Source organism: Lithobates pipiens, unplaced genomic scaffold, assembly GCF_037356315.1.
Source record: "Lithobates pipiens isolate NorthernLeopardFrog02 unplaced genomic scaffold, aLitPip1_a1.2 Scaffold_8, whole genome shotgun sequence".
NCBI lineage: Eukaryota > Metazoa > Chordata > Amphibia > Anura > Ranidae > Lithobates > Lithobates pipiens.
In genome coordinates, this window is record NW_027507903.1 from 51118221 (window position 1) to 51133496 (window position 15276).

Sequence of the window (15276 nt, forward strand, 5' to 3'; positions counted from 1 at the left end):
GTGCCTGGAGTTCAGCCATAAATCCTGTTCATGGTTACACACATCAAATACACTCAGATATCGTCCATAGGGATGTGGGAGGAAATCTGACTTACACTGATTGGCTGGGCCCCGGAGGTACTGTGACATCGCCTATGTTATTATGGCAAATAGATCTCACAAAGCCCAGCAGATTGCAGGTGACATGTGATATGGAGCGCAGCTTAGGTGCATTGTGAGTGATGTGTGCTTCATAATTATCTAGTATGCAATTATATAAATCTCAGTGCTTTCTGTGTGATTTGTTACATACCATATCTGTCAGATGATATATCCAGAATAATGACAGGAAGAATAATAAGAATAATGAAATGGGGAAGAGAAAGAAAAAAAAATGGAGCAAAGATAAAAGGGGGGGGGGGGATTGGGTTCGGAGCAAACTGGCTGTCTACAGTTAGTGTGGATTTTATTTTTTTTATGAAATTGGCATTTAACTGTTAAAAACTCTTTTCTCGTTATTTGCTTTATTTTATCTCGCATTTACTCCTCTTCTGAATTTGTATTCCGCTATGTATGCGATGTGCAGAACGCACTACATGGTGAATCACACTGCGGGAATTGGCCTTTTCTGCGTTCAGAGGAACACATTCTGCAGCACCATCATAAAAATAAATCAACACAAAGGCTGAACTTCCAGCAAACAACTAAATATACAGATGAAAGACATACACTCACCGTCACTTTATTAGGTACACCTGCTCAATTGCTTGGTAATAGGGATGAGCCGAACACCCCCCGGTTCGGTTCGCACCAGAACTTTCGAACGGACCCCAAATTCGAACGAACGTTAGAACCCCATTGAAGTCTATGGGACTCGAACGTTCGAAATGAAAAGTGCTAATTTTAACGGCTAATATGCAAGATACTGTCCTAAAAAGGGTTTGGGGACCTGGCTCCTGCCCCAGGGGACATGGGTCAATGCCTAAAATGTTTTTAAAAATGGCCGTTTTGGCGGGAGCACTGATTTTAATGACGATTAAAGTGAAAAAAAAAGTGAAATATTCCTTTAAATATGGTGCCTGGGGGGTGTCTGTAGTATGCCTGTGAAGTGCCACGTGTTTCCCGTGTTTAGAACAGTCCCTGCACAAAATGACATTAAACGGAAATAACACCATTTAAAACTGCTTGCGGTTTTAATGTTATATCTGGTTCCTGCAATATGGTTGAAAATCATTGAGAAAAATGGCATGGGTAGCCATCCCTGCCCATTACCAGCCTATTTGGGTCTTGTACGCATATTAAGGGGAACCCCGTACCCATATTAAAAAAAGGAAATGCGTGTGGCCCCCAGGCTCTATATACTCAGAACAACAGTATACAGGCGGTGCAAACAAGACAGGGACTGTGTAGGTTTGTTGTGTTAAGTTGAATCTGGTACATTTTTAAAGTGTAGCTCCAGTCAAAAAAACTATTTTTAAGCTTTTTGGAAAACATAGGGAAGGGTTATCACCCCTGTATAATTTGTTTTGTCGTCCATCTTTTTTCATCTCACTTGCTGCTGTCTCCTTGCGTTTGCAAGTAGGAGATGTTTGTAAGTTGGATGTTTGAAAGTAGGGGCCTGCCCTATATGCTCTGCAGAAATGGCGGAACAAGGTGTTGGTTTTGCCACAACATTGTAAGCCCTCAAAGTGACTCTTGGTGGGCGCTGGAGCGCCCTGCTGTGAACGATTATATCAAGAATTGTAATTACATGCCATTGTTGAACAGTGGTAGAAAAATTGACCTTTGGTGGTTGTGGTGCTGGTGCCACAACACTATAAGTCCTCACCGTTACTCTGGGTGGGCACAGGAAGGGGCCCTCCTGTGAAATATTATATCAAGAATTGTAATTACATGTCCCTGTTAAACAGGGGCAGAAAAATTGGGCCTTAGGCACTGGTGCTGGTGCCACCACACTGCAACCTCTGCCATATACTCTAGTTTTATTGCAGGAATTAGCCCTGCTGCAAAGCATTGCATCAAAAATTGTACTTAAACGCCCCTGTTAAACAGGGGCAGAAAAATTGGGCCTTAGGCACTGGTGCTGGTGCCACCACACTGCAACCTCTCCCATATACTCTTGTTTGATTGCAGGAATTAGCCCTGCTGCAAAGCATTGCATCAAAAATTGTACTTAAACGCCCCTGTTAAACAGGGGCAGAAAAATTGGGCTGATGGCATCAACCAGAACCAGAAATGTTCTTCCAACATATCAGCGGAGGAGGAAGAGGATAGACAATCAACATAACAGGACAGTCACTCAGCATCAGCATAGGCAGTCTTGAAGGGATGTGGTATTTTAAAAAAAATTATTCGGTTACATCAGCTTCAGGTGCTTGGTAGCTGTGGGTGATCCAAGACTGATTCATCTTGATGAAGGTCAGTCGATCAACTGATTCGGTGGACAGGCGCACCCTGTGATCGGTAACAAAGCCACCAGCAGCACTGAAGGTGCGTTCCGAAAGAACGCTGGATGCAGGACAGGCCAGTAGCTCAATTGCATACTGTGCAAGCTCTGGCCAGTGATCCATCCTCAAGACCCAGTAAGCCAGAGGATTTTCGGTGGGAAAGGTGTCCAAGTCTGACCTTTCCCCTAGGTATTCCTGCACCATGTAAATTAGACGCTGGCGATGGGTGCTGGAACCAATCATACCTTGGGGCTGCAGACTAAAAAATTGTCTGAAAGCATCAGTCAGACGGCCACCTTCTCCACCGCTCCTTCTGACTGATGCCTCAGCAACACGTTGTCCAGGACCAGGAGTTTGTAACCTCCCAGTCTCTGGGAACGCGTTGCACAGACCTTTCTGCAAGGCCTCCCGGAGATGTCTCATCCTCTGCTCCCTCTGCGATGGCAAGATAAGGTCAGCAACCTTACCCTTGTACCGTGGATCAAGGAGAGTGGCCAGCCAGTAATGGTCCCTCTACTTGATCCGAAGAATACGAGGATCCTTCCGCAGGCTTTGCAGGATCAGGGAGGCCATGCAGCGTAGGTTAGCTGAGGCATTCAGTCCGGAGTCCTCTGGGTCACTAAGGACAACATGATCCGCAGCTACCTCCTCCCAAGCCATGTACAAGTCCACGTGTTTCTTGGGACTGTAAATCATCCCTACAAGACTGCTGCTGCTGCTGCTGATGCTGAGTGCCAGCCTCCACCTCCATGCTCACACAATCATCCTCCTCCTCCTCTTCCTCCTCCTCATCCTCTTCCTGTGTGATGGGTGGCACAGCAGGAACACTGTCTGGATAAAGGGGGCCTTGAGAGGCAAGGAAGTCCTCCTCTTCCTGCCTCTGTTCTGCCTCAAGTGCCTTGTCCATTATTCCACGCAGCGTATGCTCCAAGAGGTGGACAAGAGGTACAGTGTCACTGATGCATGCACTGTCACTGCTCACCATCCTTGTGGCCTCCTCAAACGGTGACAGGACAGTGCATGCATCCCTGATCATGCCCCACTGGCGTGGTGAGAAAAAACCGAGCTCCCCTGACCCTGTCCTGGTGCCGTAGTCGCACAGGTACTCATTGATGGCCCTCTGCTGCGTGTGCAGCCGCTGCAGCATGGCCAATGTTGAGTTCCATCTGGTGGGCATGTCACATATAAGGCGGTTCTTGGGCAGGTTCAACTCCTTTTGGAGCTCAGCCAGCCGAGCACAGGCATTAAATGATCGGTGGAAATGCACACAGACTTTCCTGGCCTGCTTCAGGACATCCTGTAAGCCGGGGTACCTGCCCAAGAACCGCTGCACCACCAGGTTAAGGACGTGAGCTACACAGGGCACATGGGTCAGTTGTCCCTGTCGGAGGGCGGAGAGGAGGTTGGTGTCATTGTCGCAAACCACCATTCCTGGCTTAAGCTGGCGTGGCGTCAACCACCTCTCGGCCTGCCCCTGCAGAGCTGACAAAACATCCGCCCCAGTGTGGCTCCTGTCCCCCAAACAAACCAGCGCAAGCACAGCATGGCATCGTTTTGCCTGCGTACTTGCGTAGCCCCTGCAACGCCTACGGAGCACCGCTGGTTCTGAGGACAGAGCACTGGAAGAGGCCATGGAGGAAGAAGAAGAGGAGGGGGTGGAGGAGAGAGGTGTGTCACAACCAATAGTAGCATTTTGGAGGCGTGGTGGCGGAACAACCTCCAACACTACTGCACCTTGTCCTGCATCCTTCCCAGCTGCCAGAAGAGTGACCCAATGGGCCGTGAAAGACAGGTAACGTCCCTGTCCATGCCTGCTGGACCATGAGTCAGCGGTAATATGCACCTTACCGCTGACCGCCCTGTCCAGCGAGGACATTGCCTTCCACATGCCGGTAGAGAGCCGGAATCGCCTTCCGTGAGAAGGAACTGAGGAACCGCACATTGTACAAACTCACGGAAGGGGGCCGAGTCTACCAATTGAAAAGGCAGCAGTTGAAGTGCTAGCAATTTAGCCAAGCTAGCATTCAACCGCTGGGCATGTGGATGGCTGGGAGTGAACGTCTTCCGCCGGTCCAGCAGCTGGGGCAGGGACATTTGCCTACTATAATCGGACGTGGGTGTACCGCTAGCAGAGTGCCCGGAAGCACTTGGCTGTGACACACCTAATTCTACACCTTCATTCCTCTCAGAGCAGGTTTCAGAGAGGACTGAAGGTCTAGTGGGGTTGGAGATGCCAGCTGATGAGGAGCAAGGAGAGGTCCGCTTTGTTCTTTGGTGTGGGTCTTTGAGGTACGCTTGCCAACGAGCTGCATGGCAGGTCAACATATGTCTGGTCAAGCATGTGGTGCCCAAGCGGCTGATGTTTTGGCCACGTGAGATACGCTTGAGACATAGGTTGCAAATAGCAGCGGTGCGATCTGATGCACTCATCTCAAAAAAGGCCCACACCAAAGAACTTTTAGAATAACGCGCAGAGGCAGCGCTCTACACAGGCGGAGCTCTGCGGTGTGATTCAGTCGGTGTGCTGCCCCTAAGCTGGCCCCCGGAGGGCATCCTGCCTCGTTGGACATGTGCCTCCTCCTCCCTCCTTCCAGGCACCCACGTGGAGTCAGTGCCCTCATCATCCCCTCCCTCTTCATCGCTGTAGCAAACCTGGCAGTATGCTGCAACTTGTGGAACATGACTGCCAGATTGCTGTCCTTCTAGAGCATCCCCTCTCTCTGCGCTCACGCTACTGCCTTCCTCTAGCTGAGTGTCATCATCAGAGCCCACAAAACACTGGGCATCCTCCTGGAGCATGTACCCAACACTGTGCTCAAAGAGTTCAGGAGACTCCTCAGGAGGACGTGGTGGGTCTAGGGAAGGAGTCACTGATGATGACATTGAGAGGAGGGAAGACGATGCGTTGGCAGCTGCTTTGCTACTACCCTGAGACTGGGTGAGAGAGGATGAGGAGGATGAAGAGGGCTTGGTCATCCAATCTACCAAGTCGTTGGCATGTTGCGGTTCAACATGTCCAGCTGCCGAAAAGAAGGACAAGCATGTCCCATGGCCACGTGCTGATGACAATGCACCGCGTCCACGACCAGCACTGTTGTCTCTAGACACAGAGCCTGCTTGCCCTCTTTTATCGGCTCGCGCCTGTCTGCCTCTCCTTGCTGGCCTTCCAGACATGGTAATGGCCTGAAGGGAGTTGGGTAAAACAGCAGTTGCTGGAGGCACACAACACCCACTAACTCCTGCAGATGCCTTTATTATAGAACACCAGAGATAAAGGGGTATACACAGATGTATACTGTGCTGTGCTGGAGGCACACACAACTTCCAATAACTCCTGCAGATGGCAAGTGGGCTCAAATAGAGAACAGCTATGTAGGTGGATATAGCGGTATGTACTGGGTACAGAGCACGCAGACAGCACGCACTATCTCCTAACACTACTGACTGCAAGCTCTATTATAAAAGATAGATCACTAGCTATATAGGCGAGGTGAATATAGTGGTGTATACTGTGGTCAGGGCACGCAGACAATAACCACTACACAACAGCAAGATAGAAAATCGGCCGAAAACGATCGGTGTGTACTGTGTTGAAGGTACACAGAACACCCACTGCTTCAGACGCCAACACACTACACGAGGCCGTCGCGATGACGGCCTTATATAGTGTGGGGCGTGCACTACACAGCCTGAGCTATGATTGGCCACAGGCATCCTGCCTGTAGCCAATCATGGCTCTCCTCGCTGCTGGCGCTGCGATTGGCCAAGCATGCGGGGTCACAGTGCATGCTTGGCCAATCATGAGCCAGCAATGCACTGCGCCATCGCAGTGCATTGTGGGCCGTGAGCGCCACACGAATTTGACGCGAATGGACCAAAATGTTCGGACTTCGCCGAACGGACGAACAGCCGATGTTCGAGTCGAACGTACACGAAGCTCATCCCTACTTGGTAACACAAATTGCTAATCAGCCAATCACACGGCAGCAACTCAATGCATTTAGGCATCTAGACGTGGTGAAGGCGACTTGCTGAAGTTTAAACCGAGCATCAGAATGGGGAAGAAAGGAAATTTAAAGAGGAACTGCAGTCTGCTCACATAATTTGTAATAAAAAAACCTTTGCCATTCTGAAGCTTCCCTCCAACCCCTTTACATATTATTTTATATATACTGGGGCAGCATAGTGGTGTAGTGGACAGCACTCCTAGCAGTAAAAAGTGGTCGCTGGATCGAATACCAACCATGACACTTACTGCATGAAGTTTGCATGTTCTCCCTGTGCCTGCGTGGGTTTCCTCCCACACTCCAAAGACATGCTGGTAGGTTAATTGACTTCTGTCTAAACTAACCCTAGTATATGAATGTGAGTTAGGGACCTTAGATTGTAAGTTCCTTGAAAGTAAGGACTGATGCGAATGTACAATGTATATGTAAAGCACTGGATAAATTGACAGCGCTATATAAGGCCCCTAAATAAATAAATAAATTCTGTACTTGCCAAATGTGCTGCAGAAATCTCTCTCCACTGAGTCTGGCTGCAGCCATTTTAACTGGGCAGCTGAAGCTGCTGTCTGTTCACTTCCTGGATTTACACAGAGGCACACCTCCAGCTCTGCAGCTCTCATTGACCCTCTTATGGCTCGCCCCCCCCCCACTCCTTTCCTGACAAACTCTCAGGACACTGAGAGAGAGAGAGAGCTGTGCATGATGTCATAAGCCTAGGCGGATGACCAGACAAGAAATAGGATGTGGGCTGTATAAGGTATTTACTAGCAGAAAAAAATGTTTTACTATCCAAAGTTAAAACAACAACAAGGGCAGAAGATTTGTTAGAGGGAAAGTTGAAAAAAAGTTCCACTAAATTTCCATTTTAAGTGACTTTGAGAGTGACATGGTTGTTGATGCCAGGCGGGCTGGTCTGAGTATTTCAAAAACTGCTGATTTACTGTGATTTTCACACACAACCATCTCTATGGCTTACAGAGAATGGTCCGAAAAAGAGAAAATATCCAGTGAGCGGCAGTTAATTGGAGGCAACAGGTAACTCAAATACCCACTTGTTGCATCCAAGGTATGCAGAATGCCATCTCTGAACACACAACACATTGAACTGTGAAGCAGATGGGCTACAGCAGCAGAAAACCACACCAGGTGCCACTCCTGTGCACTAAGAACAGGAAGCTGAGGCTACAATTCGCACAGGCTCACCAAACTTGGACAATAGAAGATTGGAAGAACGTTGCCTGGTCTGATGAGTCTCAATTTCAGCTGTGACATTCAGATGGTCGGGTCAGAATTTGGCGTAAACAACATTAAAGCATGGATCCAGCCTACCTTGTATCAATGGTTCAGATTGCTGGTGGTGGTGTAATGGTGTGGGGGGGGGGGTATTTTCTTGGCACACTTTGGGCCCCTTAATACCAACTGAGCATTGTTTAAATGCCACGGCCTACCTGAGTATTGTTGCTGACCAGGGCTGGACTGGGACAGAAATTTGGCCCTGGACTTCATCCAGACCGGCCCACTTACATTTTGTGTGTCCCATCAGCACCCCCTTACATCAGAGTCCCATCAGCACCCCCTTACATCAGAGTCCCATCAGCACCCCCTTACATCAGATTCCCATCAGCGCCCCCTTACATCAGAGTCCCATCACCAGCACCTTACATCAGAGTGTCCCCCTCCCACGTGTACTCATAGTTCTGAAGGCAGCTTCTCTTCTTCAAGTGATAAGGGGAGAGAGGAAGGCAGGACTGGACTGGGACAGAAATTTGTCCCATCAGCACTCCCTTACATCAGAGTGTCCCATCACCAGCCCCCTTACATCAGTGTCCCATCAGCACCCCCTTACATCAGTGTGTCCCATCAGCACTCCCTTATATCAGAGTGTCCCATCAGCACTCCCTTACATCAGAATGTCCAATCAGCAGCCCCCTTACATCAGAATGTCCCATCAGCAGCCCCCTTACATCAGTGTGTCCCATCAGCAGCCCCCTTACATCAGAGTGGCCCACTGAGCCATCGGCCCACCGGGAAACTCCCGGTAGTCCCAATGGCCAGTACATGCCTGTTGCTGACCATGTCCATCCCTTTATGGCTACAGTGTCCCCATCTTCTGATTCCAGCAGGATAATGCACCATGTCACAAAGCTCATATCTGTGCCCCCGTTAGGGAGATTTATCCTCTCTATGTCTCCTGTTTATCATTGAAAATAAAAGAGTCCCAAAGTTTGGTTTGCCCCCAAAAAAGTACTGACACATGTCAGAGGTGTAACATGTTCCCACTGCTCCAGCCTCTCATCGATCCCCTCTCTTCTTGTGACAGCAGGACGGGGAACATCTCCTCATACTGCTGTCACACAGAGAAAGTGGATCGGCGAAGCGCCACTTTTTGAAAGGAGCGTGGCTGTCTTTACAGATGTCAGCTTGTAGTTCTCAATGAACTACCATGGTGCTGTTGAATGCTCTGTTAGTTCTTCTTGTCACTGTGAGACTACCCATATGAGGTACCAGCAGACAGCTTACACTGACAGTCTGCAAGTGTCATGCATGGCATCAGCAATCTGCTGATCACTGGTGTTATGCTTTCCAGGCTCCCACAAAAAAAATAGTAAATGAACATTTTTTTTTACCCGCAAAAATAAATAAATGTGCATTTATTTATTTAAGTGAACTTATTCTTTAAGGCTGGATTCACACCTATGCAGTTTTAGTGTTTTTTGCATTTTGCAGATTTGCACTGCAGTCCATTTAACATGGTTTCCTATGGAACACGTTCTGTAGTGCAAATCTGGAAAAATGCAAAAAGCACTAAAACTGCATAGGTGTGAATCCAGCCTAAACATCCATGCAAAGGGGCTCTGGCAGCAACAAGGATAAAACTATTTGCACATTAGACGATTAGCCTATGTGTGTCCAATCTCAGCATTTTAGTGTGCACGGGAAGCTCAGGTACAGTGCAGTGGCGGCTAGTGGTAATTAGTGGATGGCAAATAGTGCACCCACAACCACCCCCCCCCCCCCATTTTAGTGTAAATATGAGATCTGAGGTCTTTTTGACCCCAGATCTCATAGTTAACCACTTCAGCCCCGAACCAATTGTCAGCCTAAGGACCAGAGGTCTTTTTACAATTTCGCACTGCACTGCTTTAACTGGTAATTGCGCGGTCATGCAATGTTGTACCCAAACAAAATTTGCGTCCTTTTCTTCCCACAAATAGAGCTTTCTTTTGATGGTATTTGATTGCCTCTGCGATATTTATTTTTTACGATATAAAAGGAAAAAGACTGAAAATTTAAAAAAAAAAAAAAAAAAAGATATTTTCTACTTTTTGTTATAAGAAAAATCGGGGGGTAATTTGTGTGCCTATGTGTACATACATGTCAGTGTAGTGTTGGTGCACTTACTATTGTGTTCTCCTCGCAGTCCGGTCAAAAAGACCATCCCGAGGACAATGACATCACTTCCTCCCTGCCTGTGCTTACACTACACAGGCGGGGGAAGCTTCTCATTCGCCAGGAGCGATTGAGAGGGGATGGCCAGAAACCAACGGCCATCCCCTCATCCCGGATCGCTCCTGAAGCGAAACGGACCGCCGCTGGAAAGCAAGCACGTACATGTGCGTGCTTGTGCCTGTCGGTGCCAGTCTGCCGATGTACATTGCCATGTGGCGGTCCTTAAGTGGTTAAGAGGTCCTCTCATGTTTTTTTCTATTACAAGGGATGTTTACATTCCTTGTAATAGGAATAAAAGTGATAATTTTTTTTATTTTTTTTAAAACAGTGTAAAAATAATAAATAAGAAAAAATAAATAAAAAATTTTAAACGCGCCCTTCCCGCTGAGCTTACGTGCAGAAGCGAACGCATACATGAGTAGCGTCTGCATATGAAAACGGGGTTCAAATCACACATGTGAGATATCAGTAGAGCGAGAGCAATAATTCTAGCCTTAGTCCTCCTCTGTATCTCAAAACATTCAACCAGTAGAACCTTTTAAACATCCCCTAAGGAAATTTTTAAAGGTAAAAGTTTGTCGCCATTCCACGAGTGGGCGCAATTTTGAAGCGTGACACGTTGGGCATCAATTTACTCGGTGTAACATTATCTTTCACAATATAGAAAAAAATTGGGCTAACTTTACTGTTGTCTTATTTTTTAATTCAAAAAATGTATTTTTTCCCCAAAAAATGTGCTTGTAAGAACGCTGCGCAAATACGGTGTGACAGAAAGTATTGCAACGACCGCCATTTTTTCCTCTAGGGTGTTAGAAAAAAAAAAGGGGTTCTAAGTAATGTTCTAGCAAAAAAAAATAGTTTTTAACTTGTAAACAACACATCTAAAAAAGAGGCCTGCCCTTATATAGTTAAAGTTGGGTGCCCCCTAAAAAAAATTTTTTTAAAAGTCAGCAGCTACAAATACTGCAGCTGCTGACTTTTAATAATCAGACACTTACCTGTCCCAGGGTCTAGTGATGTGGGGGAATGAAGCCCCCCCCCTCGCATTCTTACTGTGGGCACCCGGATGTGGCTTCACAGCCGGGCACCTACTGTGCATGCGCAAGCGGTGTGATACCGCGCTGTGATACGCCGCACAGCCATCTGGGACACAAGACAGGAAAAGTCAGCGGTTTTTCCCCTATGCCTGCATACTTTTGCTAATAGGTGTCCCTCATTCCCATTTCAGAAAGTTGGGAGGTATGCCCACAATGCATGCACAGTATTTCATGCATTACGGTACTGTAGGGTGAAATAATGCGCTTTACAATGTATTAATGGCAACGGACTTGTCAAGGGCCACACTTGAGCCCCCCCAATATATACACTGTTTACAACTGCTGCTTTATCACCTACTACTTGGTTCATGTCCTGTTTTTTTTTGTACATAGGAGTTAGTACTGTTTCCCCAAAAATAAGACCAGGTCTTATATTAATTTTGGCACGAAAAACCACAGTAGGGTTTATTTTCAGGGTAGGTCTTATCATGTAATGTGCTGTCCCCCCCCCCCTCCTCCTTGTCAGGAATCCCCAGTGGAACATTGGTTGTAAAATCATATAATCCACTCTATTACAGTATTATACAATGTATGTGCTTCTGTAATATAATTGTGCCAAATATCTTCGTTATAGCACAGCTCTCTTCCCTGCTCCGAACACTGCAGAGAGAGGGGCCGAGATCCCCCACTGACAGCTGGGAGAAGAAGAGGAGAGCAGCTATTGTGCGGCACAATTATATCACAGAAACACACACATTGTACATTATACGGCACTGTAATAGAGTGGATTATAGGATTTTACAACCAGTTTAAACTAGGGCTTATTTTCGGGGAAACACTTAGTATAGTATATATTGGAAACAACAAAGCCTGGGGAATGCCCAGGAAAAAACCCAAGCCTACTTACCAACCAGCTCGCAGACAACCAAATGAACCTGACTAACAGTATGCGTTAAAAACAGGGGTTTAGTCCGCACGCATTTGCAAACGCATGCGTAAGCCACAGAGCCACGTCACGGCACCCTGGTATCTGTGGCCCTAACACTAAACTATAAGCGTCCCTGCAGTGTAGGCACATGCATTCTGATGGATAAATGAGGGCAGGTGGACTGAAGGGGAGACACTTCTTCTTAAAGGTACAGAAGCACACCAAATACCCAGCATGTAACACAGTGGTTGCAAAGGTGTTGGTGCGTTGCTGGACCAATACAAACACCAATGTGATATGAAAAACAAAACTTGCCATCGCCCCCTCCTATAGCTGGCTATCGCTGTAAGAGGCATTGGAAGGCTAAAACAGGTAACAACAAAGCCTGGAGAATGCCCAGGAAAAAACCCAAGATTACTTACCACCAGCTCGCAGCCAACCAAATGAACCTGCCTAACAGTATGCGTTAAAAACAGGGGTTTAGTCCGCACGCATTTGCAAACGCATGCGTAAGCCACAGAGCCACGTCATGGCACCCTGTATAGTATATTGGAGTATGTAATAAAGTATATTGGAGTATATAAAAATGGACTGTATATAGGAGTTTATAGAACTGAGTAGGGATGTACTGTATATAAACATATATTGGAGTATACACATAGGCATGTGCCAGGTGTGCCTCACTACACGCAGTGCCAATTCCCCCTATTGCCCAGGCTTCCCACCGTGTTCCCTCCCTTCTTTCCCTCCATGTTGCCCCCCCCCCCATCCCACAGTGCTGCTGGCTTCCCTCCTTTTCCTTCAACTGCTGCGGGGGATGTTTCTGGATAGAGAGTGGGTGAAGGGACTAGTAAATATGCAATTTACCGACCCCTTCCTTTTCTAAATGAACACATTCACTCACTGTGTTCATTTATAACTGAAAGGGGTTGTAAAGGTTTGTTTTTTATTTTCTAAATAGGTTTCTTTAAGCTAGTGCATTGTTGGTTCACTTACCTTTTCCTTTCGATTTTCCTTCTAATTAAATTTTTATTTCTTTGTTTCCTTTGTCTGAATTTCTCACTTCCTGTTCCTCCTCAGTAAGCTGTCCTGGCTGACCAATCACCGCTCAGATGATGGTGTGAAGTTTACTGAGGAGAAACAGGAAGTGAGAAATTCAGATAAAGAAAAAAAACATCTAGAGGGGAAATGGAAGGAATAGGTAAGTGAACCAACAATGCACTAGCTTAAAGGAACCTAGTTAGAAAATAAAAAATGAAGCTTTACAACCCCTTGAAGCATAGTGAACTGTTTTTACTATGTTTCAGTTTGTGAATGAACAAGAAGACACTCAGCACAGAGCACGTCCCATTCATTCACTGTCCTGTGCAGCTGAGGCTGCAGAGAAAGGCATGTGTGATTGAGCAGCACACCTCTGAGTATATATAACTGTAAATAGGAGTATATAGTCTATTGGAGCATTTATATATACAGTATCTCACTTTCATGTGACAACAAAGAACAAGAAATGACACTTTGCTACAATGTACAGTAGTGAGTGTACAGCTTGTATAACAGTGTAAATTTTCTGTCCCCTCAAAATAACTCAACACACAGCCATTAATGTCTAAACTGCTTACAACAAAAGTGAGTACACCCCTAAGTGAAAATGTCCACATTGGGCCAAAAGTGTCAATATTTTGTGTGGCCTCCATTATTTTCCAGCACTGCCTTAACCCTCTTGGGCATGGAGTTCACCAGAACTTCACAGGTTGCCACTGGAGTCCTCTTCCACTCCTCCATGACGAAATCACAGAGCTGGTGGATGTTAGAGACCTTGCGCTCCTCCACCTTCCATTTGAGGATGCCCCACAGATGCTCAATAGGGTTTTGGTCTGGAGACATGCTTGGCCAGTCCATCACCTTTACCCTCAGCTCCTTTAGCAAGGCAGTGGTCATCTTGGAGGTGTGTTTGGGGTCATTATCATGTTGGAATACTGCCCTGTGGCCCAGTCTCTGAAGGGAGGGGGATCATGCTCTGCTTCAGTATGTCACAGTACATGTTGGTATTCATGGTTCCCTCAATGAACTGTAGCTCCCCAGTGCCGGAAGCACTCATGCAGCCCCAGACCATGACACTCCCACCACCATGCTTGACTGTAGATGAAACACACTTGTCTTTGTACTCCTCACCTGGTTGCTGCCACACACACCTGACACCATCTAAACCAAATAAGTTTATTTTGGTCTCATCAGACCACAGGACATGGTTCCAGTAATTCATGTCCTTAGTCTGCTTGTCTTCAGCAAACTGTTTGCAGGCTTTCTTGTGCATCATCTTTAGAAGAGGCTTCCTTCTGGGATGACAGCCATGCAAACCAATTTGATGCAGTGTGCGGCATATGGTCTGAGCACTGACAGGCTGACCCCCCCCCCCCCCCACCCCTTCAACCTCTGCAGCAATGCTGGCAGCACTCATACATCTATTTCCCAGAGACAACCTCTGGATATGACACTGAGCACATGCACTCAACTTCTTTGGTCAACCATGGAGAGGCCTGTTCTGAGTGGAACCTGTCCTGTTAAACTGCTGTATGGTCTTGGCCACCATGCTGCAGCTCAGTTTCAGGGTCTTGCCAATCTTATTATAGCCTAGGCCATCTTTATGTAGAGCAACAATTTTTTTTTTTTTTTTAAGATCCTCAGAGAGTTCTTTGCCATGAGGTGCCATGTTGAACTTCCAGTGACCAGTATGAGAGAGTGAGAGCGATAACACCAAATTTAACACACCTCCTCTCCATTCACACCTAAGACCTTGTAACACTAACGAGTCACATGACACCGGGGAAGGAAAATGGCTAATTGAGCCCAATTTGGACACTTTCTCTTAGGGGTGTACTCACTTTTGTTTCCAGCGGTTTAGACATTAATGGCTGTGTGTTGAGTTATTTTGAGGGGACAGCAAATTTACACTGTTATACAAGCTGTACACTCACTACTTTACATTGTAGCAAAGTGTCATTTCTTCAGTGTTGTCTCAGGAAAAGAAATAATACAATATTTACAAAAATGTGAGGGGTGTACTCACTTATGTGAGATACTGTATATGAGAATATAGTCTATTAGAGCATATAGGACTGTAAGGAGTATATACTTTTATTTATATATATATATATAGGAATGTATATTATATATGTGCATATATTATTATATATGTAAAAGTATATAGGACTGTATATTATATATACATTAGTCTATAGGAATGTACATTAAATACAGGATTTCCATCCCCAGCCTTGTCCCCGCACATGGCACACACAGCGAATCCTCCTCCTCCAATCAGCGCACACCACAGCATGATCTCCTCCATGCACTCTTTGGCAACCTTTAAACACGTGATCCCCTAGCCGCCGCTCTATTGGCTGACAACGTTTCCCGCCCCTTCCGTA